Source organism: Atractosteus spatula (assembly GCF_055471065.1).
Source record: "Atractosteus spatula isolate fAtrSpa1 chromosome 26 unlocalized genomic scaffold, fAtrSpa1.hap1 SUPER_26_unloc_1, whole genome shotgun sequence".
Lineage (NCBI taxonomy): Eukaryota > Metazoa > Chordata > Actinopteri > Semionotiformes > Lepisosteidae > Atractosteus > Atractosteus spatula.
In genome coordinates this window covers 1,175,619-1,201,940 of record NW_028296644.1, presented here as the reverse complement: position 1 = coordinate 1,201,940, position 26,322 = coordinate 1,175,619, and the positions used below count along the sequence as shown (strand labels likewise).

The window sequence follows — 26,322 nt, the reverse complement described above, 5'->3', positions numbered from 1 at the left end:
GTCTCACTGCAATACTATACCGCTGGAGGAAACAGTCCATCTGGCCATGAAAGTCATTTGAACGTCTAGCTACAGTAACTAACAATATCATGATTTGTTCACGATGTGTGGAATCAGCACGTCCCGGAGACAGCGTCCGATATCGTGAGCATTATCTGGTGGTGTCCTGCAGGGCTCCAGCAGCTGTGCGTTGGTGGTATAGTGGTGAGCATAGCTGCCTTCCAAGCAGTTGACCCGCGTTCGATTCCCGGCCAACGCAGCGCCGAGTGTCTGTAACTTCTCTTATGAACCTAAAAATGTGACCAGCAAAGCAAAGCCTTTTTTGAAAGAGGTTGCACAAATGAATTGGGGGAGAATCTTACAGGGGATTCTTTGCGATGTCTGCATACACGCAGTCCGATATGGGTGCTGAAAACTTGAGAAACTCTCAATATCATGCTGCCTTTCCCCGGAGTAAATCTGTTACATTGAAAGACAGCTTCTCGCAGGTTCAAAAAGGGCCCCTGTTAATTGGAGAAATCAATGATTCCGAATGAGTTCTGTATGCGTTAAAAGACAGCTATACACACAGAAAACATGCAGGGTGTTTCCCGAGACGAAACACAGTGCCTTTTTCCAAGCCATTTGACAAAGCCCGCCCACTGAAAACTGCAGCAGATCGTGTAAAGACGTTCGACTTTGTAACTACTGCAAGAACAGGAAGCAGAATAAATTCCTCTTTTCAAACTGTCAAAGGTTTGCCTTGCGAACGCTGCAGGACATCGCACAATCTCTTTTGAACGGGGACAAATGATTTCTTATGGGGCGCAGTAAGAACAGACGTTTTAAAAGCTCCACTCATGCCGGCGATGCAGCACGAAGAAGCGCAACCTAGCATTTGACAGACAAAAGCCGGGCGCCGCTACGAGAATCTTAAAGGGCATTCTGAGCGATGTCTGCTTACACGCAGTCCGATACGGGTGCTGAAAGCTTGAGCAACTCTCAATATCATGCTGCCTTTCCCCGGAGTAAATCTGTTTCATTAAAAGAATGCTTCTCGCAGGTTCAATAAGGCCCCCTGGTAATTGGAGAAATCAATGATTTCGAATGAATTCTGTATGCGTTAAAAGACAGCTATACACACAGAAAACATGCAGGATGTTTCCCGAACCGAAACACAGTCCGTTTTTCCACGACTTTGACAAAGCCCGCCCACTGAAAACTGCAGCAGATCGTGTAAAGACGTTCAACTTTGTAACTACTGCAAGCACAGGAAGCAGAATAAATTCCTCTTTTCAAACTGTCAAAGGTTTGCTTTGCGAACGCTGCAGGACATCGCACAATCTCTTTTGAACGGGGACAAATGATTTCTTATGGGGCGCAGTAAGTACAGACGTTTAAAAAGCTCCACTCATGCGACGATGCAGCATGAAGAAGCGCAACCTAGCGTTTCACAGACAAAAGCCGGGCGCCGCTACGAGCAATATGAAATCAAACTGACAGAACACGGCGTTTCGCGCTGACTCAAAAGTGTTCTCGACAGATCTGTTCCCTGCATAACGCTGAAAGAGCTAAAGAGCGTTTCTGTCGAGAAGAAACAAGTTCAATTCTTTCTACCATGATGTCACCATGACAAAATCTGTCTTTAAACACCTTGCTCAGTCTCTGACGAGACTGTCAAAAATTGCTTTCGCCGATTGTATTGCAAACCGGCGGAAGCGGGGTATTGGGAAAAGTTTTCAACTAGCAATAATCGCGCCTCGGCTAAACCTCACAGGCTACGATACTGCCACTGCGCAAAGCTGACGGTTGCCAGGCAACCGCGGGGATCCTATGGAAATCGTTATCAATCGTCTCATGACATGTCGTTGCTGTAACGCTTCATATTTGTCGTCTTCTTCTTATAGCTCGAGGTTTTGAAGAATTTCATGACAGACAAGGTCTCCGTTGGGAACAAAGGGCGTTGTGAGAAAACCGTTGCTTATTTTCAGCAGCAGAAATACAACCCTTTAAATACAAGATGACAGAACAATGACGAAGGGCATGCCGGGAGGAAATCATGCACTACAGAGGAAAGGGGGCGGCCACGTACAGTTCACATTCAAGCCACAAGTACTCTTCTCGGATGTTGCACAAACAAATCATAACGCCCTGAAAGCATTGCAGCATGTCTGTGTCCCACTTCCCGTAGCTGCAGGACGACTGACACGAACGGACAAACACAATCTGTGGCGTTTAGCGTGACATAGTCTTGCAGGCATCGTGCTGTCTCACTGCAATACTATACCGCTGGAGGAAAGAGTCCATCTGGCCATGAAACTCATTTGAACGTCTAGCTACAGTAACTAACAATATCATGATTTGTTCACGATGTGTGGAATCAGCACGTCCCGGAGACAGCGTCCGATATCGTGAGCATTATCTGGTGGTGTCCTGCAGGGCTCCAGCAGCTGTGCGTTGGTGGTATAGTGGTGAGCATAGCTGCCTTCCAAGCAGTTGACCCGGGTTCGATTCCCGGCCAACGCAGCGCCGAGTGTCTGTAACTTCTCTTATGAACCTAAAAATGTGACCAGCAAACCCTTTTTTGAAAGAGGTTGCACAAATGAATTGGGGGAGAATCTTACAGGGGATTCTGAGCGATGTCTGCATACACGCAGTCCGATATGGGTGCTGAAAGCTTGAGAAACTCTCAATATCATGCTGCCTTTCCCCGGAGTAAATCTGTTACATTGAAAGACAGCTTCTCGCAGGTTCAAAAAGGGCCCCTGTTAATTGGAGAAATCAATGATTTCGAATGAGTTCTGTATGCGTTAAAAGACAGCTATACACACAGAAAACATGCAGGGTGTTTCCCGAGCCGAAACACAGTGCCTTTATCCAAGCCATTTGACAAAGCCCGCCCACTGAAAACTGCAGCAGATCGTGTAAAGACGTTCGACTTTGTAACTACTGCAAGAACAGGAAGCAGAATAAATTCCTCTTTTCAAACTGTCAAAGGTTTGCCTTGCGAACGCTGCAGGACATCGCACAATCTCTTTTGAACGGGGACAAATGATTTCTTATGGGGCGCAGTAAGAACAGACGATTTAAAAGCTCCACTCATGCCGGCGATGCAGCACGAAGAAGCGCAACCTAGCATTTGACAAACAAAAGCCGGGCGCCGCTACGAGAATCTTAAAGGGCATTCTGAGCGATGTCTGCTTACACGCAGTCCGATACGGGTGCTGAAAGGTTGAGCAACTCTCAATGTCATGCTGCCTTTCCCCGGAGTAAATCTGTTACATTAAAAGAATGCTTCTCGCAGGTTCAAAAAGGCCCCCTGTTAATTGGAGAAATCAATGATTTCGAATGAATTCTGTATGCGTTAAAAAACAGCTATACACACAGAAAACATGCAGGATGTTTCCCGAGCCGAAAAACAGTACGTTTTTCCACGACTTTGACAAAGCCCGCCCACTGAAAACTGCAGCAGATCGTGTAAAGACGTTCAACTTTGTAACTACTGGAAGCACAGGAAGCAGAATAAATTCCTCTTTTCAAACTGTCAAAGGTTTGCTTTGCGAACGCTGCAGGACATCGCACAATCTCTTTTGAACGGGGACAAATGATTTCTTATGGGGCGCAGTAAGTACAGACGTTTAAAAAGCTCCACTCATGCGACGATGCAGCATGAAGAAGCGCAACCTAGCGTTTGACAGACAAAAGCCGGGCGCCGCTACGAGCAATATGAAATCAAACTGACAGAACACGGCGTTTCGCGCTGACTCAAAAGTGTTCTCGACAGATCTGTTCCCTGCATAACGCTGAAAGAGCTAAAGAGCGTTTCTGTCGACAAGAAACAAGTTCATTTCTTTCTACCATGATGTCACCATGACAAAATCTGTCTTTAAACACCTTGCTCAGTCTCTGACGAGACTGTCAAAAATTGCTTTCGCCGATTGTATTGCAAACCGGCGGAAGCGGGGTATTGGGAAAAGTTTTCAACTAGCAATAATCGCGCCTCGGCTAAACCTCACAGGCTACGATACTGCCACTGCGCAAAGTTGACGGTTGCCAGGCAACCGCGGGGATCCTATGGAAATCGTTATCAATCGTCTCATGGCATGTCGTTGCTGTAACGCTTCATATTTGTCGTCTTCTTCTTATAGCTCGAGGTTTTGAAGAATTTCATGACAGACAAGGTCTCCGTTGGGAACAAAGGGCGTTGTGAGAAAACCGTTGCTTATTTTCAGCAGCAGAAATACAACCCTTTAAATACAAGATGACAGAACAATGACGAAGGGCATGCCGGGAGGAAATCATGCACTACAGAGGAAAGGGGGCGGCCACGTACAGTTCACATTCAAGCCACAAGTACTCTTCTCGGATGTTGCACAAACAAATCATAACGCCCTGAAAGCATTGCAGCATGTCTGTGTCCCACTTCCCGTAGCTGCAGGACGACTGACACGAACGGACAAACACAATCTGTGGCGTTTAGCGTGACATAGTCTTGCAGGCATCGTGCTGTCTCACTGCAATACTATACCGCTGGAGGAAACAGTCCATCTGGCCATGAAACTCATTTGAACGTCTAGCTACAGTAACTAACAATATCATGATTTGTTCACGATGTGTGGAATCAGCACGTCCCGGAGACAGCGTCCGATATCGTGAGCATTATCTGGTGGTGTCCTGCAGGGCTCCAGCAGCTGTGCGTTGGTGGTATAGTGGTGAGCATAGCTGCCTTCCAAGCAGTTGACCCGGGTTCGATTCCCGGCCAACGCAGCGCCGAGTGTCTGTAACTTCTCTTATGAACCTAAAAATGTGACCAGCAAAGCCTTTTTTGAAAGAGGTTGCACAAATGAATTGGGGGAGAATCTTACAGGGTATTCTTTGCGATGTCTGCATACACGCAGTCCGATATGGGTGCTGAAAACTTGAGAAACTCTCAATATCATGCTGCCTTACCCCGGAGTAAATCTGTTTCATTAAAAGAATGCTTCTCGCAGGTTCAAAAAGGGCCCCTGTTAATTGGAGAAATCAATGATTTCGAATGAGTTCTGTATGCGTTAAAAGACAGCTATACACACAGAAAACATGCAGGGTGTTTCCCGAGCCGAAACACAGTGCCTTTTTCCAAGCCACTTGACAAAGCCCGCCCACTGAAAACTGCAGCAGATCGTGTAAAGACGTTCGACTTTGTAACTACTGCAAGAACAGGAAGCAGAATAAATTCCTCTTTTCAAACTGTCAAAGGTTTGCCTTGCGAACGCTGCAGGACATCGCACAATCTCTTTTGAACGGGGACAAATGATTTCTTATGGGGCGCAGTAAGAACAGACGTTTTAAAAGCTCCACTCATGCCGGCGATGCAGCACGAAGAAGCGCAACCTAGCATTTGACAGACAAAAGCCGGGCGCCGCTACGAGAATCTTAAAGGGCATTCTGAGCGATGTCTGCTTACACGCAGTCCGATACGGGTGCTGAAAGCTTGAGCAACTCTCAATATCATGCTGCCTTTCCCCGGAGTAAATCTGTTTCATTAAAAGAATGCTTCTCGCAGGTTCAATAAGGCCCCCTGGTAATTGGAGAAATCAATGATTTCGAATGAATTCTGTATGCGTTAAAAGACAGCTATACACACAGAAAACATGCAGGATGTTTCCCGAGCCGAAACACAGTCCGTTTTTCCACGACTTTGACAAAGCCCGCCCACTGAAAACTGCAGCAGATCGTGTAAAGACGTTCAACTTTGTAACTACTGCAAGCACAGGAAGCAGAATAAATTCCTCTTTTCAAACTGTCAAAGGTTTGCTTTGCGAACGCTGCAGGACATCGCACAATCTCTTTTGAACGGGGACAAATGATTTCTTATGGGGCGCAGTAAGTACAGACGTTTAAAAAGCTCCACTCATGCGACGATGCAGCATGAAGAAGCGCAACCTAGCGTTTGACAGACAAAAGCCGGGCGCCGCTACGAGCAATATGAAATCAAACTGACAGAACACGGCGTTTCGCGCTGACTCAAAAGTGTTCTCGACAGATCTGTTCCCTGCATAACGCTGAAAGAGCTAAAGAGCGTTTCTGTCGAGAAGAAACAAGTTCATTTCTTTCTACCATGATGTCACCATGACAAAATCTGTCTTTAAACACCTTGCTCAGTCTCTGACGAGACTGTCAAAAATTGCTTTCGCCGATTGTATTGCAAACCGGCGGAAGCGGGGTATTGGGAAAAGTTTTCAACTAGCAATAATCGCGCCTCGGCTAAACCTCACAGGCTACGATACTGCCACTGCGCAAAGCTGACGGTTGCCAGGCAACCGCGGGGATCCTATGGAAATCGTTATCAATCGTCTCATGACATGTCGTTGCTGTAACGCTTCATATTTTTCGTCTTCTTCTTATAGCTCGAGGTTTTGAAGAATTTCATGACAGACAAGGTCTCCGTTGGGAACAAAGGGCGTTGTGAGAAAACCGTTGCTTATTTTCAGCAGCAGAAATACAACCCTTTAAATACAAGATGACAGAACAATGACGAAGGGCATGCCGGGAGGAAATCATGCACTACAGAGGAAAGGGGGCGGCCACGTACAGTTCACATTCAAGCCACAAGTACTCTTCTCGGATGTTGCACAAACAAATCATAACGCCCTGAAAGCATTGCAGCATGTCTGTGTCCCACTTCCCGTAGCTGCAGGACGACTGACACGAACGGACAAACACAATCTGTGGCGTTTAGCGTGACATAGTCTTGCAGGCATCGTGCTGTCTCACTGCAATACTATACCGCTGGAGGAAACAGTCCATCTGGCCATGAAACTCATTTGAACGTCTAGCTACAGTAACTAACAATATCATGATTTGTTCACGATGTGTGGAATCAGCACGTCCCAGAGACAGCGTCCGATATCGTGAGCATTATCTGGTGGTGTCCTGCAGGGCTCCAGCAGCTGTGCGTTGGTGGTATAGTGGTGAGCATAGCTGCCTTCCAAGCAGTTGACCCGGGTTCGATTCCCGGCCAACGCAGCGCCGAGTGTCTGTAACTTCTCTTATGAACCTAAAAATGTGACCAGCAAAGCCTTTTTTGAAAGAGGTTGCACAAATGAATTGGGGGAGAATCTTACAGGGGATTCTTTGCGATGTCTGCATACACGCAGTCCGATATGGGTGCTGAAAACTTGAGAAACTCTCAATATCATGCTGCCTTTCCCCGGAGTAAATCTGTTACATTGAAAGACAGCTTCTCGCAGGATCAAAAAGGGCCCCTGTTAATTGGAGAAATCAATGATTTCGAATGAGTTCTGTATGCGTTAAAAGACAGCTATACACACAGAAAACATGCAGGGTGTTTCCCGAGCCGAAACACAGTGCCTTTTTCCAAGCCATTTGACAAAGCCCGCCCACTGAAAACTGCAGCAGATCGTGTAAAGACGTTCGACTTTGTAACTACTGCAAGAACAGGAAGCAGAATAAATTCCTCTTTTCAAACTGTCAAAGGTTTGCCTTGCGAACGCTGCAGGACATCGCACAATCTCTTTTGAACGGGGACAAATGATTTCTTATGGGGCGCAGTAAGAACAGACGTTTTAAAAGCTCCACTCATGCCGGCGATGCAGCACGAAGAAGCGCAACCTAGCATTTGACAGACAAAAGCCGGGCGCCGCTACGAGAATCTTAAAGGGCATTCTGAGCGATGTCTGCTTACACGCAGTCCGATACGGGTGCTGAAAGCTTGAGCAACTCTCAATATCATGCTGCCTTTCCCCGGAGTAAATCTGTTTCATTAAAAGAATGCTTCTCCCAGGTTCAATAAGGCCCCCTGGTAATTGGAGAAATCAATGATTTCGAATGAATTCTGTATGCGTTAAAAGACAGCTATACACACAGAAAACATGCAGGATGTTTCCCGAGCCGAAACACAGTGCGTTTTTCCACGACTTTGACAAAGCCCGCCCACTGAAAACTGCAGCAGATCGTGTAAAGACGTTCAAATTTGTAACTACTGCAAGCACAGGAAGCAGAATAAATTCCTCTTTTCAAACTGTCAAAGGTTTGCTTTGCGAACGCTGCAGGACATCGCACAATCTCTTTTGAACGGGGACAAATGATTTCTTATGGGGCGCAGTAAGTACAGACGTTTAAAAAGCTCCACTCATGCGACGATGCAGCATGAAGAAGCGCAACCTAGCGTTTGACAGACAAAAGCCGGGCGCCGCTACGAGCAATATGAAATCAAACTGACAGAACACGGCGTTTCGCGCTGACTCAAAAGTGTTCTCGACAGATCTGTTCCCTGCATAACGCTGAAAGAGCTAAAGAGCGTTTCTGTCGACAAGAAACAAGTTCATTTCTTTCTACCATGATGTCACCATGACAAAATCTGTCTTTAAACACCTTGCTCAGTCTCTGACGAAACTGTCAAAAATTGCTTTCGCCGATTGTATTGCAAACCGGCGGAAGCGGGGTATTGGGAAAAGTTTTCAACTAGCAATAATCGCGCCTCGGCTAAACCTCACAGGCTACGATACTGCCACTGCGCAAAGTTGACGGTTGCCAGGCAACCGCGGGGATCCTATGGAAATCGTTATCAATCGTCTCATGGCATGTCGTTGCTGTAACGCTTCATATTTGTCGTCTTCTTCTTATAGCTCGAGGTTTTGAAGAATTTCATGACAGACAAGGTCTCCGTTGGGAACAAAGGGCGTTGTGAGAAAACCGTTGCTTATTTTCAGCAGCAGAAATACAACCCTTTAAATACAAGATGACAGAACAATGACGAAGGGCATGCCGGGAGGAAATCATGCACTACAGAGGAAAGGGGGCGGCCACGTACAGTTCACATTCAAGCCACAAGTACTCTTCTCGGATGTTGCACAAACAAATCATAACGCCCTGAAAGCATTGCAGCATGTCTGTGTCCCACTTCCCGTAGCTGCAGGACGACTGACACGAACGGACAAACACAATCTGTGGCGTTTAGCGTGACATAGTCTTGCAGGCATCGTGCTGTCTCACTGCAATACTATACCGCTGGAGGAAACAGTCCATCTGGCCATGAAACTCATTTGAACGTCTAGCTACAGTAACTAACAATATCATGATTTGTTCACGATGTGTGGAATCAGCACGTCCCGGAGACAGCGTCCGATATCGTGAGCATTATCTGGTGGTGTCCTGCAGGGCTCCAGCAGCTGTGCGTTGGTGGTATAGTGGTGAGCATAGCTGCCTTCCAAGCAGTTGACCCGGGTTCGATTCCCGGCCAACGCAGCGCCGAGTGTCTGTAACTTCTCTTATGAACCTAAAAATGTGACCAGCAAAGCCTTTTTTGAAAGAGGTTGCACAAATGAATTGGGGGAGAATCTTACAGGGGATTCTTTGCGATGTCTGCATACACGCAGTCCGATATGGGTGCTGAAAACTTGAGAAACTCTCAATATCATGCTGCCTTTCCCCGGAGTAAATCTGTTTCATTAAAAGAATGCTTCTCGCAGGTTCAAAAAGGGCCCCTGTTAATTGGAGAAATCAATGATTTCGAATGAGTTCTGTATGCGTTAAAAGACAGCTATACACACAGAAAACATGCAGGGTGTTTCCCGAGCCGAAACACAGTGCCTTTTTCCAAGCCACTTGACAAAGCCCGCCCACTGAAAACTGCAGCAGATCGTGTAAAGACGTTCGACTTTGTAACTACTGCAAGAACAGGAAGCAGAATAAATTCCTCTTTTCAAACTGTCAAAGGTTTGCCTTGCGAACGCTGCAGGACATCGCACAATCTCTTTTGAACGGGGACAAATGATTTCTTATGGGGCGCAGTAAGAACAGACGTTTTAAAAGCTCCACTCATGCCGGCGATGCAGCACGAAGAAGCGCAACCTAGCATTTGACAGACAAAAGCCGGGCGCCGCTACGAGAATCTTAAAGGGCATTCTGAGCGATGTCTGCTTACACGCAGTCCGATACGGGTGCTGAAAGCTTGAGCAACTCTCAATATCATGCTGCCTTTCCCCGGAGAAAATCCGTTTCATTAAAAGAATGCTTCTCGCAGGTTCAATAAGGCCCCCTGGTAATTGGAGAAATCAATGATTTCGAATGAATTCTGTATGCGTTAAAAGACAGCTATACACACAGAAAACATGCAGGATGTTTCCCGAGCCGAAACACAGTGCGTTTTTCCACGACTTTGACAAAGCTCGCCCACTGAAAACTGCAGCAGATCGTGTAAAGACGTTCAACTTTGTAACTACTGCAAGCACAGGAAGCAGAATAAATTCCTCTTTTCAAACTGTCAAAGGTTTGCTTTGCGAACGCTGCAGGACATCGCACAATCTCTTTTGAACGGGGACAAATGATTTCTTATGGGGCGCAGTAAGTACAGACGTTTAAAAAGCTCCACTCATGCGACGATGCAGCATGAAGAAGCGCAACCTAGCGTTTGACAGACAAAAGCCGGGCGCCGCTACGAGCAATATGAAATCAAACTGACAGAACACGGCGTTTCGCGCTGACTCAAAAGTGTTCTCGACAGATCTGTTCCCTGCATAACGCTAAAAGAGCTAAAGAGCGTTTCTGTCGACAAGAAACAAGTTCATTTCTTTCTACCATGATGTCACCATGACAAAATCTGTCTTTAAACACCTTGCTCAGTCTCTGACGAGACTGTCAAAAATTGCTTTCGCCGATTGTATTACAAACCGGCGGAAGCGGGGTATTGGGAAAAGTTTTCAACTAGCAATAATCGCGCCTCGGCTAAACCTCACAGGCTACGATACTGCCACTGCGCAAAGTTGACGGTTGCCAGGCAACCGCGGGGATCCTATGGAAATCGTTATCAATCGTCTCATGGCATGTCGTTGCTGTAACGCTTCATATTTGTCGTCTTCTTCTTATAGCTCGAGGTTTTGAAGAATTTCATGACAGACAAGGTCTCCGTTGGGAACAAAGGGCGTTGTGAGAAAACCGTTGCTTATTTTCAGCAGCAGAAATACAACCCTTTAAATACAAGATGACAGAACAATGACGAAGGGCATGCCGGGAGGAAATCATGCGCTACAGAGGAAAGGGGGCGGCCACGTACAGTTCACATTCAAGCCACAAGTACTCTTCTCGGATGTTGCACAAACAAATCATAACGCCCTGAAAGCATTGCAGCATGTCTGTGTCCCACTTCCCGTAGCTGCAGGACGACTGACACGAACGGACAAACACAATCTGTGGCGTTTAGCGTGACATAGTCTTGCAGGCATCGTGCTGTCTCACTGCAATACTATACCGCTGGAGGAAACAGTCCATCTGGCCATGAAACTCATTTGAACGTCTAGCTACAGTAACTAACAATATCATGATTTGTTCACGATGTGTGGAATCAGCACGTCCCTGAGACAGCGTCCGATATCGTGAGCATTATCTGGTGGTGTCCTGCAGGGCTCCAGCAGCTGTGCGTTGGTGGTATAGTGGTGAGCATAGCTGCCTTCCAAGCAGTTGACCCGGGTTCGATTCCCGGCCAACGCAGCGCCGAGTGTCTGTAACTTCTCTTATGAACCTAAAAATGTGACCAGCAAAGCCTTTTTTGAAAGAGGTTGCACAAATGAATTGGGGGAGAATCTTACAGGGGATTCTTTGCGATGTCTGCATACACGCAGTCCGATATGGGTGCTGAAAACTTGAGAAACTCTCAATATCATGCTGCCTTTCCCCGCAGTAAATCTGTTACATTGAAAGACAGCTTCTCGCAGGTTCAAAAAGGGCCCCTGTTAATTGGAGAAATCAATGATTTCGAATGAGTTCTGTATGCGTTAAAAGACAGCTATACACACAGAAAACATGCAGGGTGTTTCCCGAGCCGAAACACAGTGCCTTTTTCCAAGCCATTTGACAAAGCCCGCCCACTGAAAACTGCAGCAGATCGTGTAAAGACGTTCGACTTTGTAACTACTGCAAGAACAGGAAGCAGAATAAATTCCTCTTTTCAAACTGTCAAAGGTTTGCCTTGCGAACGCTGCAGGACATCGCACAATCTCTTTTGAACATGGACAAATGATTTCTTATGGGGCGCAGTAAGAACAGACGTTTTAAAAGCTCCACTCATGCCGGCGATGCAGCACGAAGAAGCGCAACCTAGCATTTGACAGACAAAAGCCGGGCGCCGCTACGAGAATCTTAAAGGGCATTCTGAGCGATGTCTGCTTACACGCAGTCCGATACGGGTGCTGAAAGCTTGAGCAACTCTCAATATCATGCTGCCTTTCCCCGGAGTAAATCTGTTTCATTAAAAGAATGCTTCTCGCAGGTTCAATAAGGCCCCCTGGTAATTGGAGAAATCAATGATTTCGAATGAATTCTGTATGCGTTAAAAGACAGCTATACACACAGAAAACATGCAGGATGTTTCCCGAGCCGAAACACAGTGCGTTTTTCCACGACTTTGACAAAGCCCGCCCACTGAAAACTGCAGCAGATCGTGTAAAGACGTTCAACTTTGTAACTACTGCAAGCACAGGAAGCAGAATAAATTCCTCTTTTCAAACTGTCAAAGGTTTGCTTTGCGAACGCTGCAGGACATCGCACAATCTCTTTTGAACGGGGACAAATGATTTCTTATGGGGCGCAGTAAGTACAGACGTTTAAAAAGCTCCACTCATGCGACGATGCAGCATGAAGAAGCGCAACCTAGCGTTTGACAGACAAAAGCCGGGCGCCGCTACGAGCAATATGAAATCAAACTGACAGAACACGGCGTTTCGCGCTGACTCAAAAGTGTTCTCGACAGATCTGTTCCCTGCATAACGCTGAAAGAGCTAAAGAGCGTTTCTGTCGACAAGAAACAAGTTCATTTCTTTCTACCATGATGTCACCATGACAAAATCTGTCTTTAAACACCTTGCTCAGTCTCTGACGAGACTGTCAAAAATTGCTTTCGCCGATTGTATTGCAAACCGGCGGAAGCGGTGTATTGGGAAAAGTTTTCAACTAGCAATAATCGCGCCTCGGCAATTCAATTTTTCAATTTTTAAGAACTTTATTTTCTTTTCACAAAAAAGTACAGGACATCACAATTTAGAACGCTTTACATTAATATACATACTTAAAACAGTATATATGATCACATCTCATTACATTTTGACACGGTACCAGTTACATAGCAACAATTTCTTTTTTTCTGGTGCAAATCACATTCTTTACTTAAACATGATAATGTTTTTCACAGTTTCTTGAGATATTGACCTATGCTCTCTATTTCCCACAGATTTTCTGCTTCCTCCCTCCCTTCTCTCCACAGATCTCTGAGGTAATAGTTCTCTCGGGTGATGAACAGGGCCAGGCTACCTGCTGCCTTGACTGGGACCTCGATGCCTTTGAACAGCCCCATGTTCCTCACTCTCCACAGGGCGTTTTTCCCACTGTTCACCACGGCCCAGATCCTGTCAAACACGTCAGGAGGAAGTTTGACAGGAGAGATGCCGTATATGACGAAAGCAGCGGTCAGGGTAAATTGGGGCGAGAGAGCTTGCAACCAATCTTCAAACTGTGCCCAGAAGGCCTTAGCAAAAAAGCAGGACCACAGGAGATGGGTCACATTCTCCTCCTCGCCGCAGCCCACCCTAACGCAGCGAGGGCTGGGGGTGAGGCCCCTACGGTACAAGAAAGTTCGTACCGGTAAGCACTGGTGGACGACACTCCAGGCTAAATCTCTGTGAATGTTGCACAGAAACTTAGAGGATGTGTGTTTCCACACCTTCCTTGTTTGGGCTGATGTTAAAATGCCCACAGGGGTCTGCCTATTGTTCTGGGGTGCAACGAAATCTTCCAGTTTTTGGACGCTGACATCTCGGAGGGGAATATGGCCAATTGGGTGAGATCTTAGAAAACGTTTAACTGTCCCATAAATTGCAGGGCATGTGTCAGAGAGTGGGACATCCAGCTTGGGTCTGACACCCCACACTCTGAACACCTCCCTACCGATCCAGAGCCTGGAAAAATAAGTCCAGGTACGCGCTGCAGGTGCTGTTGCAAAGCCTCTCAGCACAGAGGCCAGGAAAATGCACAGCAGCTTCGTAGCAATATCTGGGACAGACTTCCCCCCTGAGGGTAGCGGCCTGTACATTATTTCCCTTCTGAGTCTTTCCTGCTTCCCACCCCATAGAAATTGAAACATCAATCTCCTCAGCACCGCCGCAACACGGTGTGGGATTGGGAAGGTAGAAGCCAGAAAATTCAAGACAGGCAAGAGCTCAGCTTTGATGACCAGCACCTTCCCTGTCATGGTGAGGTCTCGGTCCTTCCATTGCATCAGTTTTTTGTTTAAGATTGGCAATTTGTTCTGCCAATTTACTGTTCCCATCTCTTCTCCAAAATACACCCCCAGGACCTTAATTCTCTTCTCTTGCAGCCTGAGATCATGTCCTTCTTTTGGCTCCCTCCAGTTCTGATAAAAAATCTCACTCTTAGATTTGTTAATTTTTGCAGAGGAAGCCAAAGAGAAACGATCACAGCACTGCAGAGCTCTGCTAATTGAGGCATTGTCAGAGAGGAGCAGGGTGACGTCATCCATGTATAGAGATGTCTTTACCTCTCCTCCCCCACTTCCAGGCACTGGTATCCCATTAATGGCCTGATCCTGGCGCAAGGCACAGGCTAAGGGCTCCATAGCCAAAACGAATAACAAGGGGGATAATGGGCAGCCCTGCCTCACCTCTGAACAGACTTCAAAGGGGCGTGATCTATTGCCATTAACCATTACTCTGCTGTTGCTACCTGTGTACAGCAGGTTAATCCACTTTCTCATGATGGGGCCAAACTTCATGTGCTCAAGTACCGATGTTAAGTACTGCCGGTTTAGGCGGTCAAAGGCCTTTTCTAGGTCTACACCTAAAATGCACAGAGGGAGGGAGCGATCCTCCGAGTACAGACAGACATCCCTCAACAAGGCCAGGTTGTCGCTCATCAGGCGTCCTGCTATCCCACAAGTCTGTTCTTTCCCTACCAGTGAGGCCACTACATTTTGTAGGTGCAGGAAAAGGGCTTTGGACAGGATCTTAGTGTCCACGCCTAACAGGCTGAGGGGTCTCCAGTTCTTTATGTCATTCTTTGCTCCTTTCTTAAACAAGAGAGAGATAGTGCCTTCTCTTAAGGAGTCAGGCAGCAATTCTGTCTTATAGCTTTCCTCGAATAGGAGCAGTAGCGGATCCTGAAGCAGATCCCAAAAGGTGCAATAAAATTCTTTAGGGAGCCCGTCAGCACCCGGAGTTTTCCCCTTCTGTAAGCTCTCCATAGCCTGTCTCAGCTCTTCTACTGTCAAATCCCTCTCAAGTACTTCCCTATCTTCTTCACTCAAAACGTTTTCTAGCTTTGAGGTGAAAAAATGAATTTCTTCATCCTTTACCTCTGTAGAGCTGTACAGTCTTGAGTAGAAGGCCTCGGTGCAGGAGAGGATAGCACTCGGCTCTGTTCTCTCTCGTCCCTCCTCATCAACTACACTTTCCATGACAGACTTGGAGCCTACCACTTTCCTGAAAAAGAAGCGAGTACACTTCTCATTTTCTTCCAAGAACTGCACTCTGCTTCTTAACAGCACTCCTCGACTACTTTCTTCGGCTATGCTCCGGATGTCCTTTTTTAAAAGGGTGATATCCTCGAGCACATCGAAGCCACTGTGCAGCATCGTGTAGAGACGCTGCAGCTGCCTCTGTTTCCTGGCTAGCACTCCTCTCCGTCTGGCAGCAGCCTTCCTTCCCTCAGCCATGAAAAAGGCCTTTGTCCTCACCTTCACCTCCTCCCACCACTCTCCTACTGACCCGTACAAACACTGCAAGGACAGCCACTGTGATAGTTTCTCCTTGTAGCGGGATACTACCCCCTCGTTCTCTAGCAGCTTTGTGTTGAGTTTCCAGAGGCCTGGGCCAAAGACAGTCCCGCCCTGGAGTTCCACTCTACACCCTAAAGCCTGATGATCTGAGAAGAAGACAGGCTGAAGAGTGACCCCAACAACTTTCACTCTCGCTGAGACAAAGCAATAGTCAATTCTGGAGCTGCTATTCCTCCCTGACCATGTATATCCTGCTGTTGTGAGATATATACATCTATATGTGTCTGAGAGTTTAAAGTCTTGAACTAAGTTTTGCAGGGCCAGTGAGCTGGAATCCAATTTTATCGGAGAGCTAGACTGCCTGTCTGTGTGCTCTAAGATACAATTAAAATCCCCTCCCACTATCACGTCTGTGCTACATAACAATAGGGGAGAGAGTGCCTTGAGTAGCTCCACCCTTCCTCCCACGTCAGTAGGACAATACACATTGATTAGCCGCAGGTTAACGGTCCCCCATTCCACATCCACACACAGCAACCTGCCATCTATGACCCTCTGAATACTTTTCAATTTGAAAGCCCATCCTTTGAAAAGAATGGCCACGCCAGAGGCTCTGTTGTTATTGTCCCCTGACCAAACAGAAGGCCCTTTATCCCACCTATCTTCAAAGCTTTTATACCTCTCTTGATAGGCTAAAGCACACTCCTGCAACATCAACACATCTCCCTCTCTCTGCTGGAGGTAATCAAAGACAGACTGACATTTAACTCTGTCATTGATACCTCTGGTGTTAAGAGAAATTATGTTTAGAGCCATATTACATAAGAAAGTGGAACCAGTCTTTACAAAACACATTTCTCTTCTGTCTCACCTGTTACCTTCTTCTTTTTCTTTTTCTTCTTACCAATTTCCTGCCAGCCATCCTCTGAATGAGACTTCATCAGGGTGGCAGCAGTAAAAGCGTTCACAGAGTCCATTTCAAGGAAGGGGCTAGAGGGAGGGGTGGAGGGGTTCCAGCTGTCCCCATCGCCATGCTCTCCTTCCTCCTCGCTCGGGGAGAAAACAGAGTCATTTTTCCTTTTCCTCACGTCCAGCTCCTGGGAGCACTGAGGGGAAAGGGGTGCAGCCGATGCACCAGTCTCCTCTTCCCCCTCACCCACCAGCTGCTGCAGATCCTCCGTGATGGACTGGATGGAGGAGAGGAGGGCATCTAAACTTCACAGGCTACGATACTGCCACTGCGCAAAGTTGACGGTTGCCAGACAACCGCGGGGATCCTATGGAAATCGTTATCAATCGTCTCATGGCATGTCGTTGCTGTAACGCTTCATATTTGTCGTCTTCTTCTTATAGCTCGAGGTTTTGAAGAATTTCATGACAGACAAGGTCTCCGTTGGGAACAAAGGGCGTTGTGAGAAAACCGTTGCTTATTTTCAGCAGCAGAAATACAACCCTTTAAATACAAGATGACAGAACAACGATGAAGGGCATGCCGGGAGGAAATCATGCACTACAGAGGAAAGGGGGCGGCCACGTACAGTTCACATTCAAGCCACAAGTACTCTTCTCGGATGTTGCACAAACAAATCATAACGCCCTGAAAGCATTGCAGCATGTCTGTGTCCCACTTCCCGTAGCTGCAGGACGACTGACACGAACGGACAAACACAATCTGTGGCGTTTAGCGTGACATAGTCTTGCAGGCATCGTGCTGTCTCACTGCAATACTATACCGCTGGAGGAAACAGTCCATCTGGCCATGAAACTCATTTGAACGTCTAGCTACAGTAACTAACAATATCATGATTTGTTCACGATGTGTGGAATCAGCACGTCCCGGAGACAGCGTCCGATATCGTGAGCATTATCTGGTGGTGTCCTGCAGGGCTCCAGCAGCTGTGCGTTGGTGGTATAGTGGTGAGCATAGCTGCTTTCCAAGCAGTTGACCCGCGTTTGATTCCCGGCGAACGCAGCGCCGAGTGTCTGTAACTTCTCTTATGAACCTAAAAATGTGACCAGCAAAGCCTTTTTTGAAAGAGGTTGCACAAATGAATTGGGGGAGAATCTTACAGGGGATTCTTTGCGATGTCTGCATACACGCAGTCCGATATGGGTGCTGAAAACTTGAGAAACTCTCAATATCATGCTGCCTTTCCCCGGAGTAAATCTGTTACATTGAAAGACAGCTTCTCGCAGGTTCAAAAAGGGCCCCTGTTAATTGGAGAAATCAATGATTTCGAATGAGTTCTGTATGCGTTAAAAGACAGCTATACACACAGAAAACATGCAGGGTGTTTCCCGAGCCGAAACACAGTGCCTTTATCCAAGCCATTTGACAAAGCCCGCCCACTGAAAACTGCAGCAGATCGTGTAAAGACATTCGACTTTGTAACTACTGCAAGAACAGGAAGCAGAATAAATTCCTCTTTTCAAACTGTCAAAGGTTTGCCTTGCGAACGCTGCAGGACATCGCACAATCTCTTTTGAACGGGGACAAATGATTTCTTATGGGGCGCAGTAAGAACAGACGTTTTAAAAGCTCCACTCATGCCGGCGATGCAGCACGAAGAAGCGCAACCTAGCATTTGACAGACAAAAGCCGGGCGCCGCTACGAGAATCTTAAAGGGCATTCTGAGCGATGTCTGCTTACACGCAGTCCGATACGGGTGCTGAAAGCTTGAGCAACTCTCAATATCATGCTGCCTTTCCCCGGAGTAAATCTGTTTCATTAAAAGAATGCTTCTCGCAGGTTCAATAAGGCCCCCTGGTAATTGGAGAAATCAATGATTTCGAATGAATTCTGTATGCGTTAAAAGACAGCTATACACACAGAAAACATGCAGGATGTTTCCCGAGCCGAAACACAGTGCGTTTTTCCACGACTTTGACAAAGCCCGCCCACTGAAAACTGCAGCAGATCGTGTAAAGACGTTCAACTTTGTAACTACTGCAAGCACAGGAAGCAGAATAAATTCCTCTTTTCAAACTGTCAAAGGTTTGCTTTGCGAACGCTGCAGGACATCGCACAATCTCTTTTGAACGGGGACAAATGATTTCTTATGGGGCGCAGTAAGTACAGACGTTTAAAAAGCTCCACTCATGCGACGATGCAGCATGAAGAAGCGCAACCTAGCGTTTGACAGACAAAAGCCGGGCGCCGCTACGAGCAATATGAAATCAAACTGACAGAACACGGCGTTTCGCGCTGACTCAAAAGTGTTCTCGACAGATCTGTTCCCTGCATAACGCTGAAAGAGCTAAAGAGCGTTTCTGTCGACAAGAAACAAGTTCATTTCTTTCTACCATGATGTCACCATGACAAAATCTGTCTTTAAACACCTTGCTCAGTCTCTGACGAGACTGTCAAAAATTGCTTTCGCCGATTGTATTGCAAACCGGCGGAAGCGGTGTATTGGGAAAAGTTTTCAACTAGCAATAATCGCGCCTCGGCAATTCAATTTTTCAATTTTTAAGAACTTTATTTTCTTTTCACAAAAAAGTACAGGACATCACAATTTAGAACGCTTTACATTAATATACATACTTAAAACAGTATATATGATCACATCTCATTACATTTTGACACGGTACCAGTTACATAGCAACAATTTCTTTTTTTCTGGTGCAAATCACATTCTTTACTTAAACATGATAATGTTTTTCACAGTTTCTTGAGATATTGACCTATGCTCTCTATTTCCCACAGATTTTCTGCTTCCTCCCTCCCTTCTCTCCACAGATCTCTGAGGTAATAGTTCTCTCGGGTGATGAACAGGGCCAGGCTACCTGCTGCCTTGACTGGGACCTCGATGCCTTTGAACAGCCCCATGTTCCTCACTCTCCACAGGGCGTTTTTCCCACTGTTCACCACGGCCCAGATCCTGTCAAACACGTCAGGAGGAAGTTTGACAGGAGAGATGCCGTATATGACGAAAGCAGCGGTCAGGGTAAATTGGGGCGAGAGAGCTTGCAACCAATCTTCAAACTGTGCCCAGAAGGCCTTAGCAAAAAAGCAGGACCACAGGAGATGGGTCACATTCTCCTCCTCGCCGCAGCCCACCCTAACGCAGCGAGGGCTGGGGGTGAGGCCCCTACGGTACAAGAAAGTTCGTACCGGTAAGCACTGGTGGACGACACTCCAGGCTAAATCTCTGTGAATGTTGCACAGAAACTTAGAGGATGTGTGTTTCCACACCTTCCTTGTTTGGGCTGATGTTAAAATGCCCACAGGGGTCTGCCTATTGTTCTGGGGTGCAACGAAATCTTCCAGTTTTTGGACGCTGACATCTCGGAGGGGAATATGGCCAATTGGGTGAGATCTTAGAAAACGTTTAACTGTCCCATAAATTGCAGGGCATGTGTCAGAGAGTGGGACATCCAGCTTGGGTCTGACACCCCACACTCTGAACACCTCCCTACCTATCCAGAGCCTGGAAAAATAAGTCCAGGTACGCGCTGCAGGTGCTGTTGCAAAGCCTCTCAGCACAGAGGCCAGGAAAATGCACAGCAGCTTCGTAGCAATATCTGGGACAGACTTCCCCCCTGAGGGTAGCGGCCTGTACATTATTTCCCTTCTGAGTCTTTCCTGCTTCCCACCCCATAGAAATTGAAACATCAATCTCCTCAGCACCGCCGCAACACGGTGTGGGATTGGGAAGGTAGAAGCCAGAAAATTCAAGACAGGCAAGAGCTCAGCTTTGATGACCAGCACCTTCCCTGTCATGGTGAGGTCTCGGTCCTTCCATTGCATCAGTTTTTTGTTTAAGATTGGCAATTTGTTCTGCCAATTTACTGTTCCCATCTCTTCTCCAAAATACACCCCCAGGACCTTAATTCTCTTCTCTTGCAGCCTGAGATCATGTCCTTCTTTTGGCTCCCTCCAGTTCTGATAAAAAATCTCACTCTTAGATTTGTTAATTTTTGCAGAGGAAGCCAAAGAGAAACGATCACAGCACTGCAGAGCTCTGCTAATTGAGGCATTGTCAGAGAGGAGCAGGGTGACGTCATCCATGTATAGAGATGTCTTTACCTCTCCTCCCCCACTTCCAGGCACTGGTATCCCATTAATGGCCTGATCCTGGCGCAAGGCACAGGCTAAGGGCTCCATAGCCAAAACGAATAACAAGGGGGATAATGGGCAGCCCTGCCTCACCTCTGAACAGACTTCAAAGGGGCGTGATCTATTGCCATTAACCATTACTCTGCTGTTGCTACCTGTGTACAGCAGGTTAATCCACTTTCTCATGATGGGGCCAAACTTCATGTGCTCAAGTACCGATGTTAAGTACTGCCGGTTTAGGCGGTCAAAGGCCTTTTCTAGGTCTACACCTAAAATGCACAGAGGGAGGGAGCGATCCTCCGAGTACAGACAGACATCCCTCAACAAGGCCAGGTTGTCGCTCATCAGGCGTCCTGCTATCCCACAAGTCTGTTCTTTCCCTACCAGTGAGGCCACTACATTTTGTAGGCGCAGGAAAAGGGCTTTGGACAGGATCTTAGTGTCCACGCCTAACAGGCTGAGGGGTCTCCAGTTCTTTATGTCATTCTTTGCTCCTTTCTTAAACAAGAGAGAGATAGTGCCTTCTCTTAAGGAGTCAGGCAGCAATTCTGTCTTATAGCTTTCCTCGAATAGGAGCAGTAGCGGATCCTGAAGCAGATCCCAAAAGGTGCAATAAAATTCTTTAGGGAGCCCGTCAGCACCCGGAGTTTTCCCCTTCTGTAAGCTCTCCATAGCCTGTCTCAGCTCTTCTACTGTCAAATCCCTCTCAAGTACTTCCCTATCTTCTTCACTCAAAACGTTTTCTAGCTTTGAGGTGAAAAAATGAATTTCTTCATCCTTTACCTCTGTAGAGCTGTACAGTCTTGAGTAGAAGGCCTCGGTGCAGGAGAGGATAGCACTCGGCTCTGTTTTCTCTCGTCCCTCCTCATCAACTACACTTTCCATGACAGACTTGGAGCCTACCACTTTCCTGAAAAAGAAGCGAGTACACTTCTCATTTTCTTCCAAGAACTGCACTCTGCTTCTTAACAGCACTCCTCGACTACTTTCTTCGGCTATGCTCCGGATGTCCTTTTTTAAAAGGGTGATATCCTCGAGCACATCGAAGCCACTGTGCAGCATCGTGTAGAGACGCTGCAGCTGCCTCTGTTTCCTGGCTAGCACTCCTCTCCGTCTGGCAGCAGCCTTCCTTCCCTCAGCCATGAAAAAGGCCTTTGTCCTCACCTTCACCTCCTCCCACCACTCTCCTACTGACCCGTACAAACACTGCAAGGACAGCCACTGTGATAGTTTCTCCTTGTAGCGGGATACTACCCCCTCGTTCTCTAGCAGCTTTGTGTTGAGTTTCCAGAGGCCTGGGCCAAAGACAGTCCCGCCCTGGAGTTCCACTCTACACCCTAAAGCCTGATGATCTGAGAAGAAGACAGGCTGAAGAGTGACCCCAACAACTTTCACTCTCGCTGAGACAAAGCAATAGTCAATTCTGGAGCTGCTATTCCTCCCTGACCATGTATATCCTGCTGTTGTGAGATATATACATCTATATGTGTCTGAGAGTTTAAAGTCTTGAACTAAGTTTTGCAGGGCCAGTGAGCTGGAATCCAATTTTATCGGAGAGCTAGACTGCCTGTCTGTGTGCTCTAAGATACAATTAAAATCCCCTCCCACTATCACGTCTGTGCTACATAACAATAGGGGAGAGAGTGCCTTGAGTAGCTCCACCCTTCCTCCCACGTCAGTAGGACAATACACATTGATTAGCCGCAGGTTAACGGTCCCCCATTCCACATCCACACACAGCAACCTGCCATCTATGACCCTCTGAATACTTTTCAATTTGAAAGCCCATCCTTTGAAAAGAATGGCCACGCCAGAGGCTCTGTTGTTATTGTCCCCTGACCAAACAGAAGGCCCTTTATCCCACCTATCTTCAAAGCTTTTATACCTCTCTTGATAGGCTAAAGCACACTCCTGCAACATCAACACATCTCCCTCTCTCTGCTGGAGGTAATCAAAGACAGACTGACATTTAACTCTGTCATTGATACCTCTGGTGTTAAGAGAAATAATGTTTAGAGCCATATTACATAAGAAAGTGGAACCAGTCTTTACAAAACACAATTCTCTTCTGTCTCACCTGTTACCTTCTTCTTTTTCTTTTTCTTCTTACCAATTTCCTGCCAGCCATCCTCTGAATGAGCCTTCATCAGGGTGGCAGCAGTAAAAGCGTTCACAGAGTCCATTTCAAGGAAGGGGCTAGAGGGAGGGGTGGAGGGGTTCCAGCTGTCCCCATCGCCATGCTCTCCTTCCTCCTCGCTCGGGGAGAAAACAGAGTCATTTTTCCTTTTCCTCACGTCCAGCTCCTGGGAGCACTGAGGGGAAAGGGGTGCAGCCGATGCACCAGTCTCCTCTTCCCCCTCACCCACCAGCTGCTGCAGATCCTCCGTGATGGACTGGATGGAGGAGAGGAGGGCATCTAAACTTCACAGGCTACGATACTGCCACTGCGCAAAGTTGACGGTTGCCAGGCAACCGCGGGGATCCTATGGAAATCGTTATCAATCGTCTCATGGCATGTCGTTGCTGTAACGCTTCATATTTGTCGTCTTCTTCTTATAGCTCGAGGTTTTGAAGAATTTCATGACAGACAAGGTCTCCGTTGGGAACAAAGGGCGTTGTGAGAAAACCGTTGCTTATTTTCAGCAGCAGAAATACAACCCTTTAAATACAAGATGACAGAACAATGACGAAGAGCATGCCGGGAGGAAATCATGCACTACAGAGGAAAGGGGGCGGCCACGTACAGTTCACATTCAAGCCACAAGTACTCTTCTCGGATGTTGCACAAACAAATCATAACGCCCTGAAAGCATTGCAGCATGTCTGTGTCCCACTTCCCGTAGCTGCAGGACGACTAGCACGAACGGACAAACACAATCTGTGGCGTTTAGCGTGACATAGTCTTGCAGGCATCGTGCTGTCTCACTGCAATACTATACCGCTGGAGGAAACAGTCCATCTGGCCATGAAACTCATTTGAACGTCTAGCTACAGTAACTAACAATATCATGATTTGTTCACGATATGTGGAATCAGCACGTCCCGGAGACAGCGTCCGATATCGTGAGCATTATCTGGTGGTGTCCTGCAGGGCTCCAGCAGCTGTGCGTTGGTGGTATAGTGGTGAGCATAGCTGCCTTCCAAGCAGTTGACCCGCGTTCGATTCCCGGCGAACGCAGCGCCGAGTGTCTGTAACTTCTCTTATGAACCTAAAAATATGACCAGCAAAGCAAAGCCTTTTTTGAAAGAGGTTGCACAAATGAATTGGGGGAGAATCTTACAGGGGATTCTTTGCGATGTCTGCATACACGCAGTCCGATATGGGTGCTGAAAACTTGAGAAACTCTCAATATCATGCTGCCTTTCCCCGGAGTAAATCTGTTACATTGAAAGACAGCTTCTCGCAGGTTCAAAAAGGGCCCCTGTTAATTGGAGAAATCAATGATTTCGAATGAGTTCTGTATGCGTTAAAAGACAGCTATACACACAGAAAACATGCAGGGTGTTTCCCGAGCCGAAACACAGTGCCTTTATCCAAGCCATTTGACAAAGCCCGCCCACTGAAAACTGCAGCAGATCGTGTAAAGACATTCGACTTTGTAACTACTGCAAGAACAGGAAGCAGAATAAATTCCTCTTTTCAAACTGTCAAAGGTTTGCCTTGCGAACGCTGCAGGACATCGCACAATCTCTTTTGAACGGGGACAAATGATTTCTTATGGAGCGCAGTAAGAACAGACGTTTTAAAAGCTCCATTCATGCCGGCGATGCAGCACGAAGAAGCAACCTAGCATTTGACAGACAAAAGCCGGGCGCCGCTACGAGAATCTTAAAGGGCATTCTGAGCGATGTCTGCTTACACGCAGTCCGATACGGGTGCTGAAAGCTTGAGCAACTCTCAATATCATGCTGCCTTTCCCCGGAGTAAATCTGTTTCATTAAAAGAATGCTTCTCGCAGGTTCAATAAGGCCCCCTGGTAATTGGAGAAATCAATGATTTCGAATGAATTCTGTATGCGTTAAAAGACAGCTATACACACAGAAAACATGCAGGATGTTTCCCGAGCCGAAACACAGTGCGTTTTTCCACGACTTTGACAAAGCCCGCCCACTGAAAACTGCAGCAGATCGTGTAAAGACGTTCAACTTTGTAACTACTGCAAGCACAGGAAGCAGAATAAATTCCTCTTTTCAAACTGTTAAAGGTTTGCTTTGCGAACGCTGCAGGACATCGCACAATCTCTTTTGAACGGGGACAAATGATTTCTTATGGGGCGCAGTAAGTACAGACGTTAAAAAAGCTCCACTCATTCGACGATGCAGCATGAAGAAGCGCAACCTAGCGTTTGAAAGACAAAAGCCGGGCGCCGCTACGAGCAATATGAAATCAAACTGACAGAACACGGCGTTTCGCGCTGACTCAAAAGTGTTCTCGACAGATCTGTTCCCTGCATAACGCTGAAAGAGCTAAAGAGCGTTTCTGTCGACAAGAAACAAGTTCATTTCTTTCTACCATGATGTCACCATGACAAAATCTGTCTTTAAACACCTTGCTCAGTCTCTGACGAGACTGTCAAAAATTGCTTTCGCCGATTGTATTGCAAACCGGTGAAAGCGGGGTATTGGGAAAAGTTTTCAACTAGCAATAATCGCGCCTCGGCTAAACCTCACAGGCTACGATACTGCCACTGCACAAAGTTGACGGTTTGCCAGGCAACCGCGGGGATCCTATGGAAATCGTTATCAATCGTCTCATGGCATGTCGTTGCTGTAACGCTTCATATTTGTCGTCTTCTTCTTATAGCTCGAGGTTTTGAAGAATTTCATGACAGACAAGGTCTCCGTTGGGAACAAAGGGCGTTGTGAGAAAACCGTTGCTTATTTTCAGCAGCAGAAATAGAACCCTTTAAATACAAGATGACAGAACAATGACGAAGGGCATGCCGGGAGGAAATCATGCACTACAGAGGAAAGGGGGCGGCCACGTACAGTTCACATTCAAGCCACAAGTACTCTTCTCGGATGTTGCACAAACAAATCATAACGCCCTGAAAGCATTGCAGCATGTCTGTGTCCAACTTCCCGTAGCTGCAGGACGACTGACACGAACGGACAAACACAATCTGTGGCGTTTAGCGTGACATAGTCTTGCAGGCATCGTGCTGTCTCACTGCAATACTATACCGCTGGAGGAAACAGTCCATCTGGCCATGAAACTCATTTGAACGTCTAGCTACAGTAACTAACAATATCATGATTTGTTCACGATGTGTGGAATCAGCACGTCCCGGAGACAGCGTCCGATATCGTGAGCATTATCTGGTGGTGTCCTGCAGGGCTCCAGCAGCTGTGCGTTGGTGGTATATTGGTGAGCATAGCTGCCTTCCAAGCAGTTGACCCGGGTTCGATTCCCGGCCAACGCAGCGCCGAGTGTCTGTAACTTCTCTTATAAACCTAAAAATGTGACCAGCAAAGCCTTTTTTGAAAGAGGTTGCACAA

The 26,322-nt window shown here is 46.9% G+C and overlaps 14 non-coding genes and 2 pseudogenes across 14 annotated transcripts; 8 read left to right on the top strand and 8 right to left on the bottom strand.

Annotated features, from left to right (window-relative positions):
* The first annotated feature begins 187 nt into the window (after positions 1-187).
* trnag-ucc (transfer RNA glycine (anticodon UCC)) lies at positions 188-259 on the top strand. Its single transcript has one exon. It is a non-coding gene; the product is annotated as a tRNA-Gly (tRNA).
* Positions 260-1,641: 1,382 nt separating this feature from the next.
* Positions 1,642-1,783, bottom strand: LOC148810333 (U4 spliceosomal RNA). The gene has a single exon (XR_016086776.1). It is a non-coding gene; the product is annotated as a U4 spliceosomal RNA (small nuclear RNA).
* Positions 1,784-2,433: 650 nt separating this feature from the next.
* Positions 2,434-2,505, top strand: trnag-ucc (transfer RNA glycine (anticodon UCC)). The gene has a single exon. It is a non-coding gene; the product is annotated as a tRNA-Gly (tRNA).
* Positions 2,506-3,882: 1,377 nt separating this feature from the next.
* Positions 3,883-4,024, bottom strand: LOC148810331 (U4 spliceosomal RNA). The gene has a single exon (XR_016086637.1). It is a non-coding gene; the product is annotated as a U4 spliceosomal RNA (small nuclear RNA).
* Positions 4,025-4,674: 650 nt separating this feature from the next.
* On the top strand, positions 4,675-4,746 carry trnag-ucc (transfer RNA glycine (anticodon UCC)). Its single transcript has one exon. It is a non-coding gene; the product is annotated as a tRNA-Gly (tRNA).
* A 1,377-nt stretch (positions 4,747-6,123) lies between these two features.
* Positions 6,124-6,265, bottom strand: LOC148810329 (U4 spliceosomal RNA). The gene has a single exon (XR_016086775.1). It is a non-coding gene; the product is annotated as a U4 spliceosomal RNA (small nuclear RNA).
* Positions 6,266-6,915: 650 nt separating this feature from the next.
* Positions 6,916-6,987, top strand: trnag-ucc (transfer RNA glycine (anticodon UCC)). Its single transcript has one exon. It is a non-coding gene; the product is annotated as a tRNA-Gly (tRNA).
* Positions 6,988-8,364: 1,377 nt separating this feature from the next.
* On the bottom strand, positions 8,365-8,506 carry LOC148810327 (U4 spliceosomal RNA). Its single transcript, XR_016086715.1, has one exon. It is a non-coding gene; the product is annotated as a U4 spliceosomal RNA (small nuclear RNA).
* A 650-nt stretch (positions 8,507-9,156) lies between these two features.
* trnag-ucc (transfer RNA glycine (anticodon UCC)) lies at positions 9,157-9,228 on the top strand. Its single transcript has one exon. It is a non-coding gene; the product is annotated as a tRNA-Gly (tRNA).
* A 1,377-nt stretch (positions 9,229-10,605) lies between these two features.
* Positions 10,606-10,747, bottom strand: LOC148810325 (U4 spliceosomal RNA). Its single transcript, XR_016086633.1, has one exon. It is a non-coding gene; the product is annotated as a U4 spliceosomal RNA (small nuclear RNA).
* A 650-nt stretch (positions 10,748-11,397) lies between these two features.
* trnag-ucc (transfer RNA glycine (anticodon UCC)) lies at positions 11,398-11,469 on the top strand. Its single transcript has one exon. It is a non-coding gene; the product is annotated as a tRNA-Gly (tRNA).
* Positions 11,470-12,846: 1,377 nt separating this feature from the next.
* LOC148810323 (U4 spliceosomal RNA) lies at positions 12,847-12,997 on the bottom strand (annotated as a pseudogene).
* A 6,115-nt stretch (positions 12,998-19,112) lies between these two features.
* Positions 19,113-19,263, bottom strand: LOC148810322 (U4 spliceosomal RNA; annotated as a pseudogene).
* A 4,666-nt stretch (positions 19,264-23,929) lies between these two features.
* trnag-ucc (transfer RNA glycine (anticodon UCC)) lies at positions 23,930-24,001 on the top strand. The gene has a single exon. It is a non-coding gene; the product is annotated as a tRNA-Gly (tRNA).
* Positions 24,002-25,381: 1,380 nt separating this feature from the next.
* Positions 25,382-25,523, bottom strand: LOC148810320 (U4 spliceosomal RNA). Its single transcript, XR_016086636.1, has one exon. It is a non-coding gene; the product is annotated as a U4 spliceosomal RNA (small nuclear RNA).
* Positions 25,524-26,174: 651 nt separating this feature from the next.
* On the top strand, positions 26,175-26,246 carry trnag-ucc (transfer RNA glycine (anticodon UCC)). The gene has a single exon. It is a non-coding gene; the product is annotated as a tRNA-Gly (tRNA).
* Positions 26,247-26,322: the final 76 nt, after the last annotated feature.